This window comes from Dasypus novemcinctus, chromosome 1 (assembly GCF_030445035.2).
Source record: "Dasypus novemcinctus isolate mDasNov1 chromosome 1, mDasNov1.1.hap2, whole genome shotgun sequence".
Classification (NCBI taxonomy): Eukaryota; Metazoa; Chordata; class Mammalia; order Cingulata; family Dasypodidae; genus Dasypus; species Dasypus novemcinctus.
The window spans coordinates 117,926,214-117,953,097 of record NC_080673.1 but is presented as its reverse complement, the minus strand read 5'-3'; the positions used below and the strand labels follow the sequence as shown (position 1 = coordinate 117,953,097).

The 26,884-nt window shown below is 35.5% G+C and overlaps 1 protein-coding gene and 1 pseudogene across 4 annotated transcripts in view; one reads left to right on the top strand and one right to left on the bottom strand.

Moving 5' to 3' along the window:
- ARHGAP24 (Rho GTPase activating protein 24) overlaps window positions 1-26,884 on the top strand; it is a 527,050-nt gene that overhangs the window by 421,165 nt on the left and 79,001 nt on the right. The gene's annotated exons all lie outside the window — the stretch shown is intronic.
- On the bottom strand, window positions 17,100-18,072 carry LOC139437424 (eukaryotic translation initiation factor 2 subunit 1-like; annotated as a pseudogene).

Here is a 26,884-nt window from a genome sequence, read left to right as displayed (position 1 = left end):
CTTAGTGCCCTCAGTGATAGCCAACCTCCGTTTCCTGAGGAGCCACTTCCAGAGATAGATGGAATAGTGTTCAGGGCCTAACTTGCTCAACTGCCCCAATGCCCTGGGAGCCACCCTTTCTCTCGAGGGATACAGTTCCCTCTATTGGATGGCATTAGTCCTCCCCAGGATGTGGGTCCACCCCCACTCTCACTACTTGGGTTTCTACCCCATGGTGTCACCCACTCTGGCAGAATGAGCATTTAGACATTCCCCAGGAGCCCGTCCTGCATCAGACCCTCCCCTCCAAGCATTCTAAACAGGTAACCCTCTTTATTATATTTTGATATGATTTTCTCGGCATTTTACTCTCCACCAACACCTGACCCTCTCCTGGTTCGTATGCTACCCCTCCCTCCCCCCACTTTTGGGCAACGTTACCCACCCGTCCCTCCCCAGCCACCCTCAAACCCGCAAAGCCCCAAGCAAAGGCAACCCCTTGCCCCCCTTTTATCTCTTCTTTGTGTTCATACTTACCACCATCTCGTCTTAAATTCCACCCCTGTAGACATCGGCTCATATCCTTCCTCCACCCTCCGATTTCCTGCAAGCCTATCGTTCAGTCTCTTGCTATCTAGGGCAGCTTGTTTATTTCATATCATTGATGGACCTTTCTTTTAATCTTTAGAAAGATGAGAGACTCGGGCTGGTTTGTTTCTGAGGTTGACCTACTTTGTTAATTATTAAATCATTATTAGTTCAGTATTCATGTACATTTTCAGTTATAGATATTATTTCTCTGTCTAGCTATGTCTATCATCTGTTTATCTGTACCTATCAGTACATCTTTTGTTTTCATGATTGTATTTCATCATCATGTAGCTCTTAAATATTTTTTTATTTTTGTAATCTGTAGACTTGAGTTCATATTTTTTGTGATTCTTTGGGAGGAGGTTCTTTGTTTAGAAATGACATCAACTTTTATCTCTATTGTATATTTGTAATTCAATGCAGGGTTGTTATACAAAAAAGCCAAGATGAGGACTCAAGGTAATGGTTTTAGGTATTCATTCTGAAACATTAAATTGAAATAAATATTTTAAGAACATAATGACACAGTTAAATATACCTAAAATATATTGAAATTAAGTTGGACCAAACTTTTCAAAAAGTTTTGTGCCTAATAAAGACCTATATTAGGTATTTTATAAACTTTTTTAAGAGTAAACTTATTAAACTTGGAATCAATATGGAGTTCCATGCATTTACACTTATGAGTAAAGGAAAAGTTTGGGTCCATGATTGGGAAAACAAAATAATGAGCAGAATATAGAGTTTCAAAAATTGATAATTACTTTATTAAATATCAACTTCATGCACACCTAAGTGTTTTATACACTTCATTAGATATTAAAATGGGTAGGATGCAACCCTATTTTTTTAAGAACTAATTAACAAATAACATGGAAAACTGCATAATGAAAGGAAAAATATCTGCATAATATCTAGTTGAATTATTTTTGGATCTCCTTATTTTTAGTGATTGCAAGTACTCAAAAATGCTTACTTATTTTCTTTAATTTTCAGTTATGTGTGTCTATAGACAGATATGTGTATTTTTGGTGCTCTATAACTTTTAAAAGATCAACTTATATAAAGTTGTATTTTAATGTATGCAGTAGAATGGATAAATAGTCCTTATTCAAAAATTCAGGAAGACTATATTTATTTTCAAGCGTGAAGCCACAACAATTGTACAAACTACATTTATGTGGACTATAGAAGACATAGTTGGCCAGCCTGTTTTTTAGTTACAATCAATACCAATTACCAAGAAATCCATTAATAAATGTCTGTAATTAGTATTCATTATTACATAAAGTCCAGCCAGGCTCAGATGGTATTTGTAATCAATCTTGAAGTGGTACTAAGTAATAAAATTTTTTAAAATCTGCATTTATGCTTTTTATTTATTTATTTATTTTATTTTTTTTAAAGATTTATTTTATTTATTTAATTTCCCCCCCTCCCCTGGTTGTCTGTTCTTGGTGTCTATTTGCTGCGTCTTGTTTCTTTGTCCGCTTCTGTTGTCGTCAGCGGCACGGGAAGTGTGGACGGCTCCATTCCTGGGCAGGCTGCTCTTTCTTTTCACGCTGGGCGGCTTTCCTCACGGGCGCACTCCTTGCGCGTGGGGCTCCCCCACGCGGGGGACACCCTTGCGTGGCACGGCACTCCTTGCGCGCATCAGCACTGCGCATGGCCAGCTCCACACGGGTCAAGGAGGCCCGGGGTTTGAACCGTGGACCTCCCATATGGTAGACGGACGCCCTAACCACTGGGCCAAAGTCTGTTTCCCTATCTTGGAATAAAATATGCAAACCTTGTCATTTTTGGGTCTTACATAATCCATTTGTTTCATTGTAAAAGTCCAAAGTTTTTGTTATCATAGGACATCTTACTATTCTTAAGTGCTTTCAGTTATGTCCCTTAAGAGGTTAATAATAAAACTGCAATTTTTAAGTTTTTACCCTGTCTTTGCTATAATGTTTCTCTCACATTATGGCCATTCTCTCTACAACCTCCATTTTTCTCCTTTGTTCAAGCTTTAAATAGGAATCACCTTGCTGAAAGCATTGAAGAAGTTGTATAAAACTGTGGAATGAAAAATTGACAGGGCACTCAATCTCTGCTGAGCAATTCAACTGAATATAGTACCAAACTTTCTAATGCTTATTAAAATATTACAGAACATAGCTACTGAAAAAGGGAATGGGAATTTTAATTTGAGAATGAACATTAAGAAATAGAACTTTTAAAAAATATTTTACAGGAATAAACTGTGGCTAGTAATGAGAAAAGTATTTTATTTGACTTTTTTTGCATGAAATTTCAACATCATGATCTTGTTCTATGCATTTTTTTCCAAGACAGTATAATCAGTAAAATTGTATTCCATGAGCCTGTCAGTTAAATTATGTTCATTTTGAAAATTATTCTGTGGGGATTTTTTTTTTTTTTTTCTGCATTAAACATCATGAGATGTGGTTTATTTCTTTACGGAACATTGCCTACCATCATATTTTCTAGGGATTTGCTAAACTCACCATATAACTTTGTTTATAAAAATGCAACAAGTAGTATTGATCAGGAAACTGTTACTTTACAAATCAAATTAGGGAAATCAGTTGAAAAAAAAAGTAAAACTGAAAATTAGTAAAATAATTAAATAGTAAAAATGAAATACAGACTTCCAGTGAAATAATTATTTTGATTTACCTCTATTCCCTTAAAGTTGTTAAAAGTGCCATTTTTAGATGTTATAAAATTGTGCTTTTTATCTTATGAAACTGTTTTATCTAAAACAAAAATAACATTCAAATATAAAAATATATTATGATTATAATAGCAATTGAAAAAATGATTATAAAATAATATTTGTGATAAGAATATTAATCAAGATAGCAAAAGAAATCTCTTCAGAGGGTGGGAAAAATGTCTTCATTCTGCTAAATTTAACATCACAAAAACTTTTTTTCGGGTTTTAAAACTTTTTATTTGCATATTAAAATTATGCATTCCAATAACTAAAATCATTTGAACACCGAAAAAAATGACACTCAGATTAACTGGAGTTTGCAGCCTGTAGAACACCGTGGGCCACTTTTGCTTTTACTCTAGATTTCCATGTCGTCCCACCCAGCTCCTCCCTTCACTAACCAGTGCTTTTCCTTCACTGCCAGCCAGACAGGCAGATTGGAGAGGCAGGCGTGCCCTTGCCTGTAAGTAGCCTTCTGTCCTTTGATGTGAAGAGGGTAGTCATTTGAACTTGTTCCACCCTCTTTGCATCTTACGAAGTTAACAGCTAAAAGAAGTAAAATAGGCAATGCTTGTGGAATGTACAGTGCCTATTGCCCATTCACGCCTCATTACTATTTGCCTGTTTGCTTCTAGTATTCTGTTGTTTCTTTGGAAGGCAGTGGATTTTTCTCTTGCATTTCTGTCTTCTTCAGTTTCCACTTACGAAATTTCTCAAACTCAGCCATATCGGGCTAGTCAGTCATGGCTGTAGAGGAAGACGAGTAAGGTGAATGATCAAGAAAAGTCCAATCTGCGCAGTGCTCAACCCCAGTGCCAACATCATAAACACTCTTGTTCTAAATGACTTTTTAGTCAGAAAACATAAAAGATTGCAGACTTGGAATAAAAATGAGGTTAAGTATCTTCAAGGCTTGAAATAAATTGTTGTAAAATTTAGTACCCACTCCTTTTCCCTTAAACATAATTCAAGAAGGTTAATTTTGGAAGTTGAGTTCAGTTTTAGGCACAAATCAAAAGAATTACATAATATTATGTAAAACACTTTAAGCCCTTCAAAACATACATCATTTTTATGGGGAAGTGGACTTGGCCCAGTGGTTAGGGTGTCCGTCTACCACATGGGAGGTCTGCGGTTCAAACCCCGGGCCTCCTTGACCCGTGTGGAGCTGGCCCATGCGCAGTGCTGATGCGCGCTAGGAGTGCCCTGCCACGCAGGGGTGTCCCCCACGTAGGGGAGCCCCACTCGCAAGGAGTGCGCCCCGTAAGGAGAGCCGCCCAGCGTGAAAGAAAGTGCAGCCTGCCCAGGAATGGTGCCGCCCACACTTCCTGTGCCGCTGACGACAACAGAAGTGGACAAAGAAACAAGACGCAGCAAATAGACACAGAGAACAGACAACCAGGGGAGGGGGGGGTGGAATTAAATAAATAAATCTTTAAAAAAAAAATACATCATTTTTAAAACCTCTGAATGGTTGATAGCTTCCTTTACTAATTTTCTAAAGATATTTAAAAATATGATGTAACCTTAATACTTTGATTCCAATCCATACTTCCTAAAATGAGGTCTAAATTTTCTCAAGGATTTCCTTGAGTCTTGAAGTGGATCATCAGATATTGCAATAAATAAGGGTTTTGGTTTTGAATAAGGTTGAAATATGAATTACAGGAGGGGAAAACAATGGCCCAAAGTAAAGGACCCATGTTGAGAAAGTTAAGGGCAGACCCATTTTAGAAAGTTAACAAAATACGGAATAGTCTGGACAATTACCTAAGAATTGAAGGAGGCATTACCAAAGTGTAATCACATCTCAAATATGTATGATGAGGGCATAGGGAATACATTTTCAGAAGTACTTCATTATACTATTTTGACAATTAGTAAATTGAGTTAACAAATGTTAAAAAATAACGTCTATTCAACAAATATATAGTAAGTGTCTTAAATAATAAATTCTGGGACTCTGGTCATGAATAAGATGAACTGGGTTCATGCTCTGGTGGTGTTTACATTATGTGAGATAAACAGAAAATGAATGAATGAATGAATGAATGGATGGATACTTAAAAATCACTGAAAGGGCTATTAATAAAATAGGTTAGGTGCTATTTGTACAGAATAATAAGTATGGACACTGAATCCTAGGGACTACATTTATCATAGTTTTATACTCTTTAGTCATATTGGTCCTGTAGAAAAAGAAACCTTTGTTTTATAGGAATTTAGAGTACGATGGAGATTAATCAGGAAATGACACCTCAAGGATTTTATTAATGAATTTCACAGTTCTGTCAAGAATTCATATTAGACTGTTTTTCCAACTCTAATATCAGGTTAGCTATGGAAAAGCTATAGGCTTTGGAGTTAGATTTGGGCTCCAAACCTGTGTCTAACATTTTTATCATGTGTGAATTTGGTAAAAACTTTTAAGTTTGTTGAATCTCAGTTTCCTCTTCTTTGAAAAGCAGAAATATTATCAATATCATAGAATTGTTGTATGGATTAGGTGACATAATATATAAAAATTTCTAATTCCCTAGTAGGTACTTAATCAGTAGCAGTTTCTCACTTTTTTCCTTTCTGTGACTCTTTGTTCTTTGTTAGGTACTTCTGATAATTAAGATGACACCCTTAGGAGATAGGAGATCAAATTTCCCGGTCTGCTATTAAGTTCAGGTAACAGGAACCAGAACAGGAATTGCTCTCCAAAGCAGACTGGAGACCAGAGTGTTGGGTGAAAAACAACTGGAGACTGCATAGGACACAATGCCCTGCAGTGGAGCTACTATCTGAGAGAGGAAGTAAGACCTGACATGACTGACCCAGACTGTTGAGGAAAGACAGTGAGGATATTTAAATCACCTTCACCCTGTGTTTGGAGGAAGGTCAGGGGCTAGCAGATCAGCAGCTATAGTTCTCAAGAACAAAGGGATTTAGAAGTGGGGGCAATGACCAGGAGTGACACCTGTCTTCCTCCAAGCTTACCAGTGAGTAGGAGGACCACATACAAAGAATTTGATAAAGTTCATTAGAAACATGCAAAAGAACATCTTCAAAATGTGGTAGGAGCACTACTGGTCTAAAGTGATTTTAATAAACAGGGTTTGAAGAGATGGGGAGACTTTTGATAGATTATTGTGGTTTTCAACCCTGCCTGAACACTGGAATCACCTGAATCAGCTGGGTTGCTCGTAAAACATGTCATGAGATTGTTCCTCCCCATTCCGGCTGATTCTAATATGCAGCCAAGGCTGGAGGAGAACTACAATAGGAGACTGTTATAACCAGTGGGAATGCCAGGAACAAAGACCGAGAGATGATGAATAGACTTTATTCAGGGGCCAGAGTCACCTAGTTTTGCTGGTACAGGTGCTGGGGTGTTACAATGAGAAAGGGAAAATGATGCATAGTTGCAAAAAACAAAAAGGATCAATGACAAAGCCTTGAGAAACTAAACTAGGAGAAATTTTAAAAATCAAGATAATATGAGGTTTGGGAGCCAAGAGACATGTGAGTTTCTGGAGAAGTGCTATGGTCACACAGTGAAAAATTTAAACACAAACAGAAATTGTTCCAGTTTTACTATATGTTGAACTAGAGGTTTTGATGCATATTTAGTGAAAAATACCCTATATCTTAATTTCTTTATTTACAAAGTCGAGATTAACAAGGACAAAATCTCCCATTTTTGTTTTGAGAGGAAGTATGGGAAAACTCTTTTAATAGTATCAGGTATCACAAAAAGTAAAAGCTACCTTTAACATGTAGGTTAAAGTATAATTGATAATAACAAAAATTTGTTATTCATTTCATTAACACTCTCAACTTCCCCAATCGTTATTTAGGAAATTGGCAATTCCATTTTATGTAACCAACTTATCAAAGAAGTTTTGCTCAAACTTTCTCAATCAAATCCTTTTTAGGGACTATCTGATCTTAGAAGGTCCCAGTCCATTCAAACAAGATGCTAAAAAGTTAATGAGGAAAAAAACTTTTGCCTATTTTGACTTTAAAGACCACTAGAACATAAACTACTTCAAAGCCTGTCTTTTAATCTCCTCATTGTTGAACCTTTGGTGTGAAGGGAGATGGGGTATGATTTTTCAATCCCTGTAATCAGTTTCTGTCAAGACTAGCTTTCTAAACATTTGTTAAGGGGGAGTTATAAAAGTACTAAATGTGGTCACTGGTCTCTCACACTCAGCTGATAAAAAGAAAGATGAGTATGAAGACAGGAAACCTCCATTCTGGATGAACTTTCCTCTGAAGGTCTCTAAATTAACCTCTAGGCATCTTCTTTCTAACACTCCACAAACACACCTATAATGGAAAAAGATTTCACTGAAATTGTCTGGTTGTGGAATGTTTGATTTTCTTCTAGAAAACATGGAAGATAAAATCATTGCTTTTTTCCCTTTACTCTAGAACCATTTGGAAACTGGTAAAGAAATCTAGGGGATGGAGTTTGGAGTTTAGAGTACAAAGAGAAATTGCTGCATAAACTAAAATCATTACTTTAAAGTCTTATTATTTCAAAATACTATCTCTTGTCTTCACAGATAAATTTTTGTGGGTAAATATAATGTCTAGAATTTTCTACTTTCTACACAGTAACATTGATGAAAATGGATTTGGAAATATCTAATTTGTTTAGTTTTTTTTTTTTTTTTCTGTCAAGAAACATAAAGAAGTCTCAAGAGTGATCTGGAGTCACCTTGTAGGAGCAAGCAGGGAAAAAAAATGAGGCTTGAAAGCATGTTTCTCGTTTAAGTCAAACAGCCTGTCTTTGGCATTCAGATTTATTCATTACGAGTCAATGCATTTGAGGAAGAAATTTTAGGATTTGGTGTCTTTGTGGTACATACTACATCCATTAGGATTCTTTTTTGTAGACTTAATGTTTATGTATGTGGTCTTGATAAATGGGTTTTAAGTTAAGTTCTATGACTCACCTAACTTTTTAGTTTGTAATCCATGTGGCCAGCCTAATTTAGGTTTGTATTTGCTTCTGGAAATATGGTGTATGTTTATAGATTTTTAAACATATGTTTTTACTTGTGCCACTTTTTAATTATGCTCTTCGAGTTAGGGCTATTTTACAAATTCTAATTCAGAGTAGGTTTTCTGTAGAAGCCTGTAAATTACTATTAATTCTTATATGGTTTGTGGCTTTTATTAACTTTCTAAGAGAACACAATAATGCACTTTTAGAATTTTCAAGATTATCTTTTGCAAAGGTTATTCAATGTCTCTGAAATTTAAGAATTTGGAATATAGCAAAATTATCCTTTGATCATTCACTATGTAGCTTATATTCTAAAATACTAGACAACACTATGAATTTATAATGTGTAATTCTATGTTTTTGAGTTATTTCTAGTAAGTTGAGGAACTAGTAGTTCTTGTTGGGCTTCCCATATGCTTGCACATATTTGATAATTTCTCACCTATGAATCCATATGGAAAACTATGATGGTGCATTGATATGACTAATAGAGTAGTCATTTCTCATAACATCTGGACTTTTTAATTATTTAAATTTAGTTAGGGGGGTAAATTATATTGGTTTATATTTTACAGATTATATTTAATCACTAAGAGAACAAAATTCTAGATAACTAGTGAGTTGCCTAGAATAAGAATCCATGCTTTAGAGAAATTTGAAATTTAGTGCCATCAATTTTTTTGTTGCATTTGTCTGATGTACTGAAAATGAATGCTAATCAAAATCATATTAGCGCTGCAACTATTTTAGTTCTGTAGAGATTCTGAATTATTTCATGTTATTTCAGAACACTTTTGGGGAGTTATATTCACATTTATTTACTTATTTTCCTCTATTTTTAAAAAATGTTACATTAAAAAATATAAGAGGTTCCCATATACCCCCCACCCCCTTCACCCCACTCCTCCCACATCAGCAACCTCTTTCATCATCGTGGGACATTCACTGCATTAGGGGAATACATTTTGGAGCACTGCTGCACCACATGGATAATGATTTACATTGTAGTTTACACTCTCCCCAGTCCACCCAGTGGGCCATAGCAGAACATACAATGTCCAGCGTCTGTCCCTGCAGTACCACCCAGGACAACACCAAGTCCTGAAAATGCCCCCACATCACACCTCTTCTTCCCTCTCCCTACCCTCAGCAGCTACCCTGGCCACTTTCTCCACATCAATGCTATAATTTTTCTATTACTAATCACAATATTTCCATAGCAGAATATCAGTAAGTCCACTCTAATCCATACTCTATTTTAATTTAGCAGTGGCTGAAGGCAGAAACACTTCATTTTTAAGGGCTCAAGATTATCTTCAGCAAAGTTTAGTGATTATCAGTGTCCATTGTCTAACAATTAACAGCATAATAATTTATTTAGTGTAATCTTGTACTTCACAGAACAATCATAAAGAATTTTTATTTAGTGAAATGGAGATTTTACTTGTATAACAATGAGTTGCCCCATGGATAGAGTCTCCCTTCCATTTTCAGTTCTAATTCTGAATCCAAGTTAATGTTCTCATGGCATGTAAAGGTGAGAGTTCCACAGATGAACCATCAGTGCACTGAAAGATAGTCCTGAAAGTACTAAGCATTATCATCCTAAATTGAGAATTTGTGTGTCTTCTGGAATCCCTGCTGAAATAGTCTTGAGTTTATGCTACCTAAATTGACTGAGAGGAAGTGAATGAAAGCTGTCATTTTCTGGATGACACTTTAAGAACTGATAAATATTCCTAGAGCTTTGAAAGGATTAATTGAATAGTCTGCTTTCCAACTAGTGAATTCATTAATAATTGAAATTGTGTCATAAAGCACTCAAAATACTGAGAGTAGATCAAGTTCCTTTTTTCCCTAACACTTATGAATAAAACAGTTTATCACCTATGCTCACATAGATATGAACATGTGTTTTGATGTAAGATAATGTTGAAAAAAGGGTGACTAATATGGGCAGTATGTTTATACTATGCAGTGTTTATTGTTGATTATTTCAGAGACAATAACATGTCCCATCACATATAAGCTGTTGACCTTAACTCTTGCCTTGATTACACTATATACCAAATTATATTTAAACTGACTAGCTTTGGCACCATTGTTTAAGCATAGATTTACCTAAATAATTATAGATGATATGGAAAATAAAATGTCCATAAAAATAAGTTATCTAAACTTCACCACCACAGCAAACAAATCAGTTTCCTCTATTTTGGTATCTTTTTCAGTCCTTTTCATTATATATTGATAATTACGTTTTTAGATATTTATATTTATAGATTTATCAATTTATATTAACAGATTTAGATAATTTATTTTTATTGATATTATCCAGAGCTTCTATAGCACATCATAATTTTAAAAAGGAAATTCTTAATATTTAATTAAAGGATTCTCTGCTAATTGTAGCATTATTCAGTCTCTTTAATAGAAAAAACACACAAATTTTCCCTGATTCAGGATTTACTCACTACATTTAAAATACGTCTGTTAAGAATTACTAATTGAAGTGCAAGTATGCCACATTTTTAATGTCATCGCACTAAAACCCATCCTAAACAATAGGGAAAAAAGCAGGAGACTGATAAACGGTATGATAGATATCACAATAGTATTTAGATTGGAGGACTACTTCCATAAGCACCAGGATATAGAAATATACCTATACCTAATTGCCTATAGTTGTAAAAATGCAACATCACTCTAAAAGGCTGTTGGAGGAAGATGCTACTTGCCACAACATGAAAATGTTTCCCCATTGAAGTTAATGCCTTTGCCTCTCAGCATGCTATTTCAAGATCCCAGAGGTGATGCGTCTGTGAATTTTCATCTGAAATATTAGAGAAAGGATGCAAAGACAGACTGACCATGTGAACTGTGGTCATACGTAAGATTCCATTTTGCAGCATGTTTTGGAATTATTATTTTATTCCAATTGGCTAGATTTTACCCAAAACAGTGAACTATATCTTTACATATAGATTGCTGACAAATACCAAGCCTCTCATTTGGCAATTAGGGAATATTCTGGGTCATCTATAAATTCTTGTTTTTCCTGATATTGTATAATACATGTGTACAGTTCTGAATGATGTTTTATGTATAAAGATAGTCTCTTTTTCTACAAGCTCTTAGAATGCATTTTATGTGGGATTTCCAGAGGAATCACTAGCCACTACTTTGTTCATGAAATCAACTGCCTCTCTCTCTATTCTCCATGTTCTTTTCCCTCCTCTTCCCTCTCTCACCTCCCTTTCTTTATATGGCACAAGATAAACTATGCTTTACAATTTCATATATTTATTGAAAAGTTATGCATCCCATTCTTTGTTTAAAAATTGATTTAAAAAGTGCTTTTTAAATTAATTTCTCCAAATAAAATAAATCTAACTTTTTTGTAGCCTTTTACTTCTGAGACCTTCATTTGAATTTTATTATATATTTCAGGGACTCCTGATTTTAAAAAGTTCCATATTTACTATTTACCTGAGTGATGTTTAGAGCTTCATGAACCTCCTCCATCATCCACATTTGATTGCCTTGAGTCAATTGCTTTGAGCAGCAATTGCTACACTAGTCAAAAAAAAAAAAATCAAAGTTTAGTCTTTTAAACTTATTATGTAATTGTTTTAAGGGAATGGATATCCTATACCATTCATTTGGAAAAATGCCAGAGCTTTTAATTAAACAAAGCTTAAGTTCTGTCTGGACCTAGTGTAATACTGTAACAGGAGCTTACCTTCCCATCCCTGTGTTTATTTTAGTAGTAACCTGCAGCTGAAGAAAAACACAGAATTCTTGTTTTTATTGAATGTGTTACCCATTTACGGTAAATGAAGGTGAACTATAACTTTTAGGCATTCCTCCTTAGCAAAAACATAACTACCTTTAGTATTTCTGGGAGAAATACTCTGCTCAGGGAGACATCTACATAAAAATTTTTTAAAAAAACAGGAGTCATTATTTCCTTTTTAATATAAGACTCCATGAAATTAAAATGTTAAAAAAGAAAAAAAGGAAATCTTTCCTTCTGTAATGTGTGAGGATTAGAGGATTACGTGCACATAATTGTATGTAAGGTGATTCTACGGTTGAAATGTCAGAAACCTTTGATAACCACACATCTTCTATCGATGTCTATTTAGCTGCCTGTCTACTGGTGTTTCAAAGCAAAACGGATGGAATGCCAAGAGAGAAAATTCAAGGTATCTCATTTGTTAAAGTTTTGCACATTAATTCTCCTGAAGTTTACACAGCAATTGAAATGGCCTCATCTATAAATAATGCCATGCATTCTGGTATTTCCTATCATTTACAGCTTATACTAGCAAAAGCAGCCTCAGGACATACTTCTTAATCCCCCAAATGCCTTTTACCTATTTAAGTCATCTGAGTCCTGTGGGAATCTTGTATTGGCCCTCTAAAACTTATATTTGTGTCTTATTCTCTTTTTATGGCCTCTTTTTTCTTTTCCTTTTTTTTTCTTTTTGTTTCCAACATTCATGAGCTGAAAGGGGGCTACAACTTTCATTTTCTTGTGAATGATATATGTATAGACTCTTCGCCATAACACTCCCAGGGCTGTAGAAAAGCAAAGCTTCCCTTTTATGAAAAGCAACTAAGCAAATGAATCCCTGGTGTGGTAAAAGGTCTGTCTGAGCCGATCATTGTCTTTCCTCTTAGATGTAAATTAACAATGACACCTAATTCTTAGCATTTACTGAGCACGGAATAAAAATAATTATTTTATTACCAATGCTTCCATCACTGAAGATTTACCCTTCACCTGTCTTCCTGTTAACTCTTCCTTTTTTTCCCTCCTTTTGTTCATTAAACTAGCAAGTACTCAGTTTCTATCATAGCAGACTTTGCGCTAGAGGCTGAGGATACAAAGATGACTATAACATTTCCCTTGTAATTAAGGAGCTGACAACTTGGTGGTGGAGACAGATATACAAGCAAATAATTATCTGCTGTACATATGGGGCATGCACAAATGTAGTCATATAGGAGGGAGCAATTAAGTCTGTCTTGGATAGTTAGCATATTTGGAAAGTGACATTTTCAAACTAGGTCTTTAAGGTTGAATAGGAGTTTCACAAGTATATAACGTAGTACAGGAGGAGAAAACAAAAAAATGTTCAGGCTCTGGCAGCTAGAATAGTCGATCTCAAAAATGAAGCTGAGTCTAATTTAGTCCACTGTTCATTCCCTAATCTTGAGGATTTGGGATGGTGAGACCTGCTCTGTTTCTAACTGAGAGGGAGCTTAGACCTCATGGGACAAATGGATGGAACTATCTTGCTTGCAGTTGCAGACATTTCTGTTCCTTGGGATGGCCATTGTCTGTCATCATCTCCTTGTTAGTACCCTGGGTGAGTCCAATGAACTGGAGAGTACGTGATGCAACTCTGCTGAGATTCAGGACTCAACTGGCACATGAATAGACCAAAGATTTAATCTCTGGGACATATTTTACAAGTATAGTGCTAATAATAGGTTCAAATAAAGGGGGCAGAAGAGCCATGTGTAAGGAAATTATAAATGAGTCTAACTCTGTTACATTAGGGAGCATAAATTCCAAAGTAAGGCCCACTGACAGGGTGCCAAATTCCTGAGCTTGTCTGCCCTGCTTATAGTGTCTAGATGTCTCTAGAGCCCTCAGGAGCCCTGCTGTTTGAGGCAGTGTTTACTGTGGCAGTCAATGAGATCTTACTGAGATGTGCATAAGCATAACCTCTGGAATGACCTCCTGAATCATTTTGAAGTCTCTTAGCTAAAAGAACAAAAACAAATCTTATTTGTATTTAGTATCTCTCCCTTTTGGTCAAAGTCTTTTTCCAGATGCATTGCCAGTTGGCACTTGTAATAATCCCTCAGTGCCAGGGAGGGTCATCCCTGGGAGTCATGTCCCATACTTTATATTCCTACATTATTCTAGCAGTAGAAAACTTGTATCATTGATATAAAGGGAGTGGCCACCATAGGTTCTGAGGGAACAGAGAGGGAAGAACAGGTATAACATGGGGGCATTTTTGGGACATTGGAATTGTCCTGCATAACATTGCAACAATACATACAGGCCATTATACATTTTGTCATAACCTATAAAATTGTGTGGAACAGAGTGCAAATGTAAGGTAAACTACAGTCCATAGTTAGTAGCAATGCTTCAACATGTGTTCACCAATTGTAACAAATGAACCACACTAATGAGGAATGTTGTTGATGTGGAAAAGTGCAGGAAGGGGAGGACGTGAGACATGTATTTTTTATGTAACACTGATATAATCTAAACCTTCTTTAAAAGTTAAAAAAAGAAATTTAAAAAATTTCCATCACCACCACCACCCCAATAAAATTAGGCTGAGAAGAGTATTTCGGATTAGGAATAGGCATTGGAATGTGTTTGGGGTCAAATTGGTATGGGCTTTCTCTTCCTCTAGTACTGGGGATCTTATTCTCTGATGATGGATTACTATCAAGGACTTTTAAGTAGAGGAATTATAAAATTAAATCTATGGAGATAGCCCATAAAATCCATAGGGCAGGGACATTGTTTCATTCACTTCTGAATCCCCAGAAACTAAGAGACAATAAATAAATATCCACTTAATAAATGTGTAGCCTACATGGAGTCCATGCAGTAATAGGATTAGAGGGAAGATGTCAGAGGGAAGGGCACCATGAGGAGGTAGTTGTAGTAATGGAGTGAAAGATAATGACAACCTGAATTAGGGCAGTGAGAATCAGTTTGGTGAGGGGTGAAAACTGGAGAGTGATTTTGGAGGTAGAAATGAAAGAGCTAAGTATTGATTTGGTGTTGGCCACTGAGGGGAGAGGTTAAATTTTTCTACATCAGGTATGATTTCTATAGTGGGACTAGAGGTACTTCCAAACAAGATAAGACAGGCAAAAGGAAATACAGGTTTGGGGGTGAACAGTGTGATCATTATTTGGGAATAGTCTGTGATTGAGTTAATGTAGTATATCTGGATGGTGCAAATGATGAAAGATGCAAATGGAAAATTAGGAACCATTACCCTAAGATTAATAACCAAGCTACAGGAGCTAATGAGATTCCCGGAAAAAAAAGGAGCACAATATGATGGAAGTCTTCTACTGTGAAAAGGTAAAGGAAGATGTATCAGAAGAAAGGATGAGGGGGGAAAAAAAAACAGCCAGTGAAATAAAGGGAAATAGTCCTTTCGCTCTTATTCTTTTACTCTACAATGAAAATTCTTCTATGATCTTTGGAGGTGCAGCAGTCTCATCAGATCAGGAAAACTTGATTGACAGTGAGAGTCCAGTTTATTGTCCTCTGTCGTCTCTAGCTAAAGTTTAATCACTTAGGTATTTAATGATAACTGATGACCAGACCCAATTTATTCCTTACAATATTTAGTAACCCAGATATGTAGGACCTAATTTATTTATTTATTGTTGCCAGCACTGCACTGTAGCTCACAATAAGGACTAGGCTATAGTAGTATTTTACACCAAAGAGATCAAAACCAGAATTGCCATTGCCTGTGAATATTTACGCATGCTACGACCAGTTTCTCATATTAGAAGCACCTAACCCATGGAAGGTTACACAAGGACACATTCTGTCCTGGGGTCCAGTCAGCAGGACACTCATGAAAGGCATACATAAATGGCAATGCAATTCATTCCATGCACTCTGAGCAGATGGGTTTTACATCTTTATTTGTTTGTTATCCTGAAAAACAACACTCTGTTTTGGGGAGAATGCTGTTTTTTATGTGACTATTGATGATGGACCATCTATATCAATAAAGTTAAAGACACAATTTATATTGCTGATTTCTAGTGTCTTGATAGAGAGCCGGTTTGACTTCTATCTCTGTCATTTTTGGAATCAGAGGAACTTCTATTGAAAAATGGGACATTGTATGGTGAAAGAATAAGTTAATGGAAATTGTGCTTAACTGGCATATATAAAGCTTAATGCTAGATCATTTACGTGGTATTTCTTAGCATTCATTTTTGTCTTTTCCCCATCCTTGGGCTCTGAATTTGACATTGTTTCTAGGCCATCTTCCTGATAATCTGCAAATTTAATGCCAGTTCCCAAAACCTGTCTGAAAGATTTATAGGCCGTTTCTCTCTTCCAGAGGTTGTTTATAGTTATCACACTCTGTAATGATCAATTACATAATTCCATGGTAGAGAGTACTTCAGTGGAAAGTTAATGGTTCCATGATGAAATGTATAAGAGTACCTGCTTTATTGAAACAAAAACTCAAGTGAGCAATAAGTGCTCAGGAGTAGAAGGTTAATTTGTGTGTATATATGCATGTAGGTGGCTGAGTCCATTGTGGGTTGAGTGGGGTTTATGGAACGTGTGTCCTGTATAGCAAATCACCTCTGACTTAAAAAAAAAATTCCAGAAATTTATTTGATTTTTGCTTGAATACATTTTATATAGAAGGATTGGAATTGTTTGCTGTGAGTGCCCCTGGTAAATTGCACAGAGGCGCTGAACTACAAAGGGGTACAAATTGGAGACATCAGAAATGGAAATCATAGGCCAGAGTTTATGACTTCTTAGATAAAAAATTTGTCTCTAGTGAAATCAGACCACTCCCTTAAAAGATGCTCAATCTGTTGGAGTTACTATGTGGAACAGCTGATATTTAGGAGGGCATTTCACTTTAAGGTCTTTTGGAACATTTAAATATTTGGAAATAAAAAATCTTCACTTTGAAGCTTTCAATACTGGAAAACTTTGAAGTCTAGGGTTATACAGCCAGGAACAGCTGATTTATGTTCTTAAATTGAACTCTGTTTCCCACAAAGTTTTTCAGCTTTGGCCTCCATTTCTTTTGCATCATCATCTCCATTCACTTCTGCATTTTCTCTCTCAAGCCTTTCCAGTTGTCTTGCAAGTTCAGTTTCATCTGTGTCTACAACCACTTTGGGCTCCATTTGAACATTGAAGACATCCCTCTTTTCCTCAGTCTTTTCTTTGGTAACAGTCATAGCTTGATTGAGGACAGAGAGACCTTCGGTTCTCTCCAGGGTTGTTGTAGTCATCTCACGCCAAGAAGGAGTTATTAGATTAATCTTGATGGGCATGGTTTCTGTAGAACAATTCAAACCTGTTCTCGGGGCTCTTTTTACAGCATCAATGCCTTCATAACATAACAACCCACTTCAATATCTGCTCAAAAATTTTGACAGCTTATGGCTGTTAACAGCAAATGCCTGTTAATATTGTTAATGAGTACTTCCCATTCGTCTTCATTCAAATCTAATGTATCGAAAATAGATTGGTCTAGACTGCATTCTGAAATGCATCATAGGTCCCATATCCAGGTCTCTTGTAATTATCATCAAAGACCCAGGCATTCCTCTGGAACAGTCTTTGCAGCTGCTCATCCTTATTCTCGCACTTCAGCAATATGACAAAGAATGCTGAAAACAGTTTGAATTTGGTAAATTTGTCTTCACATTTGATTGCTTCCTCTGGAAAAACTCTTCTTTTTGACAAGTCAATATAACCTTTTACTTTGTCCACTCTAATGACAACCACACATTGATTCCTCCCAATTCAGATGAGTTTGTTTATAGAATGGATACACTTTCTGGACAACTCACTAAGAAGGAGCATGCCTTCAATGTTTTTGTATGCCGGCAAGCTGACATAAGCCCCCATTTCAGCAATGGACCTTACATTCACCATCACTACATCTTTCACCTCAGGAAACTTGTATTGATAAAATCTACAACTCCAACCTGGCATTCTGAGATATGTGTGTGAGTTCCTCACTGGGTCCTGCGCTACTATCTTTAACTGAAGAGATCAGACTCAATTCACTGTTTTTGTTTTTGGTTAGTTGTTTGGTGTGGTTTTAGTAAAGGCATCCAAATGAAATTGGGTCTGAAAATATTACCTTCATTAAACTTCTATTATCTCCCTCGAAATAGCATCTTAGGAATCATTAGTAATAGCAGAAGTAGTATAGAAAGCCAACTATTATACTATTGCTTGAGGAAACGCCGCTAAAAAAGCATCATCTCCATCTCAGATGGAGAAATTCATGGGAGTTCAGGAACTTCCCAATGGTATGTGACTGGCTCTGGAGCTAGGACTATCTGATAAAACTTCAAAATGATTTGGTTGAATTGACATGGTATTTTCTTCCTTTGCCCTGTGCGTAGATTAGTAGCAACCCCTTGTCTAAAGGTGGATACACACAATGATCTCCTCTTAGATATGTATTTACATCTATGTGGCCAAGCTTCTTCATTGATTATAAAACAAGATGCCTGCCTCAGGCAGGAGATGCCCATTCTGAATGGGTTACCTTATGGTATACTATTTTAAGATCAAAAATTGCATTTGGTAAATCATTTAAAAAAGAAGAATACCAGGATGTGAACATGCATAAACACTGACATACTTTCAATAACACTGAACCAGGATAGCTGAATGGCTGGCATGGCTGGAATCTTTATGGTTCATCACTTCTCAAAAAAATACAAACATCTAGAAATAGTTATTCCAATCAGAGATGTAAGGATTCATAATATGTGTGTAAGTTTTTTAACAGCTAAAGGTATAATTGCTGAAACCTGCATTAAAAAAATAGTTGTATAACTTTTCTGGGAATTATTAAAGGATAAGCCTATCAGTAAATGTATTTAAGGTCAGAATTGCTCCTTGCTTAAGATGATTTGCTTTGTTATGGGAAGTATTTATGTTGGGATGAAAAAAATCTTTGGGGGGAATGAAAGTTTCTATACTAGATAGATAGCTTGAAATGTATTTCTGGAAGACAAAAAAGAACATGTCCATATTGGAAATCAAAATATAAATTTACCTCTCTTGCATTTGGAACAAGGTCAGTTAATCAGTAAATTACTCTGGCTGTACACTAGCAATGTTCAATTGTCCTTTTGATTTCCTATCTTTGCTTTACCCACACACTTCCAGAGGTCAAATAATTCTTTTCATTTTCTTTTATGTCAATATTTCCATTATATAGAAACAGAATCTACAAGGAAAAAGTGGATAGAAAAATAATTATTTTTTAAAGGTGAAGGGGCATTAAGATAGTGTTCAGTAATAAAGTGATACTAATATTATGTAGCAACAATAAATAAATAAATAATAAGCTCCTGGGGAAAAAAATACACTATGAGAAATCATCTGTTCAACTCCCAAGTGAAATTAAATCTAAGCCAATCTGTAACTTAAAAGTTCAGCTTCTTTCCAATACTTTTTGAAATCCCAAAATGTCCTTGAGCTTTAGTATCTCCATCCATAATACATAATACTATTTAAAACTAGTCCACATTCATCAACATGATATAATGACATAAGGTGATGATGCAGCACTTTTAATGAAGCTCAGATAAAGATAATCACAGAATAATTAATATTGTAAAGATATTAGTGGAATATTATCTGGTAAGTTCTACAACATAATAATATCTAACACACCAAAGAAGCTAGAAAAAGTAAAAGTGAATGTATGTATTGGAAGGCTTATGCTCTCAACCTGTGGTGCAAAGCAAAATTAGACTAATGATACCAATAACTGAATGGGAAACATAATCTAGTCATCTTAAATGAACATGTGAAAATATCTACTTTATATTTGCATTTTCTTTATTTTATTTTTATGTCATTATTACAAGTTATTCCATTAACACAAGATAGTAACTGCAATAACAATATATCTGCTTTGTTCCAGGTTATACTTCCCTCCTTATTTTTGTTCATTCCTCAGTCTTAAAGAATTTGGGGATATGTCTGCTCTGTCTGTTTCAGGCTGCAAGGAGACTTAGATATTAAGGGACTGATGAAAAGAATTGTTTTGCTTGCAGTTGAAGAGACTGTTTTGAGGATGGGGCTTATCCATCATCCTTGTGTTGTTAGTTGTTTAGGGCAAGCACAAAGAACTGAAGGGTAGGAGTTAGCTGCCCCTGTGCTGGGTTTCAGGGCTCAGCTGGCATATGAGCAATCTAAAAATTTAATTCTCTGAGAAATATATTCAACAGGTACATTGAAAACTATAGGTTCAAATAAAAGTAGTAGAAGAATCATGATTAGGGGAATCACAAATGAGTATAACTATGTTATTTTGGGGAAATAGGGCCTACTGAGGGAGTGTTGAAGTCATGAAGCTGGCTGGCTGGCCTATGGTGTCCCAATGTTCCCAGGGCCCTCAGGAGCACTTCTGGTTGAGGCTTTGTTTACTGTGGCAGCTTGTAAAATCTACCTGAGACCTGCATAAGCGCAACCTCCCGAATGAACTCCTGACTCATTTTGAAATCTCTTAGCCATAAGACTTTGTTTTATTTGACATTTCCCCTTTTGGCCAAGGTCTTTTTCAAAATGCATCGCTGATTAATTCTTGGTAATAATCCCTTGATGCCAGAGAGGTTCCTCTCCAGGAGTCATGTCCCACATTGTGGGAAATGTAGTGAGTTTATTTGCAGAGTTTTGCTTAGTGAGAGGACACATTTGAGTAACAAGGAGGTTTTTATGCTGTAATTCAGGCATCAATTATAATTAGGCTTAATTTCATTATTACATGAATAGGGTTCATAAGTTATTTTCATATTCTTAATATAAAAATTTCCTTCCTTTCTATTGGTATATTTTCTTCTTTTTAATTCTTCAGAGTGGATTTTTGATTGATGATTTCAGTAGCACTTTCGGAAGGAATAGGGTATACAGCGAATACAATTAACATTCATTTACAGGGAAAGCTAAATAATGTGAGGAATTTAAATTTAAAGTTAGCTTTATCCTAGGTCATTTTTAATACCAATACTTTCTTTTTTATCTTTATTAGAGAAATTGTGGGTTTACAGAACAGTCATGCATAAAATAGAGGATTCCCCTATAACAGCCTACCAACAACACTGCACTGATGTGGAATGTTTGTTATAATTGATGTTAGCACATTTTTATAATTGTACTATCAAAGTCCATGGTTCAACTTAGGATTCACTGTTTATGTAGTATAGTTCCATGGATTTTAAAAAAAAATTTAATTCTGTTTCCGTGTATACTATCTAACATTTCCCCTTTTACTCATATCCAGATATATATTTCAGTGCTCTTATTTGCATTCACAATGCAGTACTAACCTTGCCTCATCCATTACCAAAACATTTCTATTATTCCAAATAGGAACCCTGTATTTCACCAATACTTTCTTCAGACAGAGGAAATAATGTTTTGTACCACAGGGTCAATTAGGTACAGCCCTCATTGCTGTTTAAAGCGATTTTTCTACGGACCAGTAATGTTAAGGCTGGGCCTTCAGAGCTGATTCCTTAGTATTGAATTTAGGTTTGAGTTCTAAAACGTTGATTTTTCTCCTGTGATGGCACAGAATAGGCTCCTTCGAAGGAAAAGCATATATCCATAGGATAAGCTTATATAAAATTTGGGCCCTACATTTGAAACCTTTTTAACCAGCATATCTGGACTGGTAGATGTTTACATAATAAAACATCTTAAAAACTTTTTTAAAGCTGGGGACTATTAAATTATATTATATATATATAACTTAGACATTTTTCTTCAACTTAAAATATGTAAGTTTATATGTACTTGACAATTCTTTTCTTTGAGTAGGAGTCCAATGACTGGCATTCATTCTTGTCTTCTTTGCAGAAGTTGCTAGTATAATCATTCACCTGTAACTACCAGATTCAGTTTCTTTACAAGGACATTTGTAAAATAATTTGAGTGCAGAACCCTTCTGGATTGCTATAATTTTTTATAATGAATTTTTTTTAAAAGTCAGGTTTATTGAGGCAAGAGTTTTTAACCAACATTTACTGTTGTCTTGCCCACACCTAAACTAATAATCATTTTATATTAGTCTTCTAGTGAAGTATTAAATTAGTTTTCATACAAATACCTCTCTTTGTTTTTGTATTCATATTTCAGTGGATTTAAAACACTTAATTTAATTACATGCTTACCATAAGATATCTACTTGGTGTGTGGCAACAAACACAACTTACTCTGCATAGCATAAATTTCAGCCAGTAGGAACAGACATAAGCAGACATACAAGAAAGGAACTAGACACAAAATTTAATGTGTGGGGATAATGATGAAACTATTTTATAGAGAGAAATTGGGACTTAATGCATTGATTAATTAAAAGCTGGTGGGCAAACCCTCTTCTAAATTATTTTTTATGATAGTTTTTCAAGGCCAATTCTCTCACTTTACTTCATCTGGAGAAACCATAATTTCTAATCCGTTCGTAGTAGTAGAAAGATAGATAGATAGATAGATAGATAGATAGATAGATAGATAGATAGATAGATAGATAATTTTTATTTTCTTTTTCTTCCCCTCCCCCTCTCCCACCCTGTTGTTTTTGCTGACTGTGTCCATTCACTGCATGATCATCTGTATCTATTTCTCTTTTTGCCTTCTCATTTTTTTCCTCCAGGATTCACTAGGATTCAATTCTGGGGACCTCTGATGTGGTGAGAGATTCCCTGTCAATTGCACCACCTCGGTTCCTGGTCTCTGCTGCACTTCACCCTGACTCTCCCGTTAGTTTCTCTTTTGTTGCATCATCGTCTTGCTGCATAACTCATTTGCACGTGCACTGGCTCACCAACGTGGGCACTCGGCTTGCTGTGCAGGCACTTGGCTCACCACATGGGCACTCTCACGGGTACTTGGCTCACTGCATGGACACTCGGCTCACTGCATGGACACTCGGCTCACCATGCAGGCACTGGCTCACTGTGCAGGCACAGTTTCTCTTCTTCTTTTTCACCAGAAGGCCCCAGGGATCGAATCCAGGTCTTCCCATATGGTAGGCCAAGGCCTTATCTATCACTTGAGCCACATCCACTTTCTATTTTTAAAAATTAAGAGAAATATAAATGTTCTGCCAGTCTGAAGGCAGAACAAAGATAATTGTTCGTGTCCCAGAGGTTCACCTTCATCTTATCTTGCCATTATTCTTTCATATTGAAATAGAATAAACAGTGAGAAAGTCATGGTGATTTATTTTTCATCAGAATCTATTTTGGAAACCCAAGGAGCAAACAGATAACTGACAAAAACTCTGAAAACATAAGAAATCTCTTTCCTCACATTCTAATCACCTATCACATTGTAGACTAGTAGGACATTTGATAGATTAACCAATTTTAATACAGTGTTTTAGAATCCTAAGCATAACAACATATTAAAAATGAGTAAGATCAGTAAAATGTGTTGGTTTATAGTTTGCCTATTGGAGAGGTGCATTTTACTTACTCAGGAGCAACTTGAGATCATACATGGAAGAGTAATGAAGTCAAGTACCTTACCAACATTTTTTTCCCACTTTAATGTAGTATTACTCTTCCAAGCATGCTCAGTTTGCAGCCAGGAAGTAATTTATTTATCAAACAGAAGTAAAAATTTAGTGTAGCCTTACTAACTCAAAGGAATGGTTTATTCTGTGAAAGATCTATTTACCACATTGTAAATTGCGCTTGGGTTATATTGGCTGAACCCTGTTTTTCAGGACATATTCTCAGTAACATTTCTGTTGTGGTAAAGACTCTTGAAGATATTTAAAATCTCTGTAAAGCTCTGACAGTGCACAGGGTTAGAAACTGTAGCCTCCTTGTCTGTCCCAATGAAATTTTTAAAATTTCTTTTCCAGGAAGTATTTTTATCTAAATGGGTACATTCAGTGGATCAAGTGCCTTTAATTCTTCATTCCAGTGTAGGTTGATACAACATCATAGTTCCCTCTCTCTCAAATAACCCTTTAGCTTTTAACTGGCCACTCATTTTTAAGCTTGGCTGGCAGAAGAAAATAAAACCTCCATGGTCTGATAATCAAGGTCTGGTAATCATGAGTTGTCCTTATGTGTAACATGCTCCCTTGGGTTGGGCCACAAATCTGTTTTTAAAGAGCCTATCAGTCATGTCTGGAAAAAATGCAAGCAAATCCAATCAGATAGGACCAGAGTTTTTGAAATTTGATGAAAACATTAAAAATTTCTAGTTGAAACTGATCTGAGATTTGATGAATGATTTAATTGTTCTGTTCCAATCCCAGTTTTTGTTTTGTATTTTTCTCCCACAAACAGGCTATTTTCATGTATGCTTAAAGTAATCAACTGAAGATGTAATTGAGGATTTATTGGAAAATATTTCCCTTTCTGATTATCTGAAAAGATAAAAAACACTATTTTTTTAAAGAAATAAACTTTAAAAATATTTTTATATACTTCTATGTTCCATGTTACAGAGGGAAGCAAGGACAAAGCATTTTTCTAATTAACTGTACACTTTGATTTTTGGTCAAAAGCATCTAAAATCTAAAAACCTTCTGATATGTGCTGGACCTATAGCAACGCTAACAGTGCTGGCTTGTATTAGCTATGACTGTACTGCAGCTAGGCTACTGCAATTTAAAGCTGAACTTATAATTGTTGCCATTGTTAAAAACCTTGTGATTTGTGTACTCCAGGATTCTTATATTGTATAGTAGTCATGTTTTGAAGGTTCTAGAGTGAAATGACTCTGGATATCTTAATTTAGTTGACATAAAAATTATATTGAGTTAATCATATAAAAAGATATTCTTAAAAATTTCTACTGTTGGTAATGTGAAGCTGCTGCAATGTCAACTTCAAAATTTAAAACTGCTTATTGTATAAATCACTAAAAAGGGGGATGTGCATCAAAATTACCTTATAAGTTTTTTTTTTTAACAAGATAAAAATCCACAATTTCATTTATTACTTTTCAATAAGTTTAAATCCTTGAGTGATACAGCATCATACAGATTCAGTGCCCAATGGCCTTAGCTAGAAGGTTGCTTTGGAATTTAGCATGGACCGTGCCACTCTCCCTGGGCACAAGTTACCTTTCCCTATGTTACTCTGGTTTTTTAGGTTTGCCGCCAGGAGTCACAGTGTTGCTTTTTGTTTTGTACACAGAAGCACACCTCTTGCCCAAATAGAATTCAGTTTCATCTCAGGCATTAACACCTTCAATTTAAAGAAGGGCTGTGTACTCCCTCTGGTTCCGGAACCCCCGCTAGCAAAAGAGGCTTTGGACCACAGCCTTCCAGACATATTTGCCTCTTTAGAAGTCCTGTTCCCAGCTGGCCTCCACAGTCCCCAAGATGGCGGAAAGAGCCTCATGAGCTTTTTAAAAAAATCTGCATTTCTAGGCTGCATCCTCAGAGGTTCTGATTCGCTTAGTCTACATTGGGCCCAAGTACCTCAATTGTTTAAAACTTTCCCTCACTGAGTTTTGTGTACACTGTAGACATGGTTTCATAGATTCATTTGACTCTGGATCACTTTTTATTACATGACATCTGTTACTAGATCATGAAACCAATCTTCTCCAGAATGTTCATTGAGAATTGCTACTAAATGAAATTTCACAAAATTCAGATTGTTACTTACATCAGTATTGCTTTTTATTGCAGTATGCCTTTGAGAATGTCCAATTCCGAAGCTATTGTGAATTATTTTTTCCTTTGTTGAGACCTATGAATGGAATATGTCTAGCACTAAATATAACATCTAAAAAAAGAGTACTGAAGAGTCACATTATATTTGTACAGTTTTTTTCTCATAGTACTTAATAATCAGGAAGAAAGCAGAAACGTCAAAGTCAGTCGTTAGTTTCAGTGGTTTAGGTGGCAATTCCCTGAAAGGAGTAATGGCTTTGTGAAGCTCAACTACCAGAAGCACTCTAGTAGAGTGTTATTAAATATCTGCTAAATTGAAGTTTGCACGTGAATGCATTTTGTTGGTGAATGATCATTTTTCACATCACTAGATTTTAAAAATATACCAGTAGAAAATCAAATTGCAGATGCCTAGTAGTTGTCTTTAATTGAATAACCAAATCTAAAATTATGCTCAAGGGGTAGAAGACTTGTCAAAACTAGTTACTTGGTTTTTAAAAAAATCTAATTTAGTATGGCTAAAGAAGTTTGCATGATATTTAATTTGCCTTTTTTTCTTCCATTTGGAAACATATAAGAGAAGTTCTGTGCATGAAGGTAAAGATAAGATCAGGATTCTAAGAAAGGATACATTTTTCCAGCTTTAGAAATGGTTATCTAAAAGGAAAGCAAAGAATAGTTTGTTTTACCTTTCTGAAACACTTTTTTGGAGAAAAAATGAAGGAAATAATGATTTTTGCTGTTTAAAACTCTGTAAGTTTAATGAAGGGATAATTGTAGTATGTGGGAGCAATTCAATACCTTACATCTAGGTCCACCAGATACCTTAAAAATAGAAATGCCATTTTAAAAAGTCTTCACTATTGTAACTTACGTAAAGAGGAGAAGGAGGGTGAGGGGTGATTTCTTAACTAGTATCTTTTCATATCATGTGGGCCAGTCACTAAGCTAGGCACATTAGGTGCATGTTATCATTTAAGTAGAAGAGATTTAATTTTTATACCTACAGAGATCCTCTTCTTCATACAGAAAAGATTATCTGTTACTTCTTGAGAATAAAAATGATGATGGACTTTTATATATATTGTATCACTATATACTCCTCCCTTCCTTCTTCTGCCCCTTCCTTTC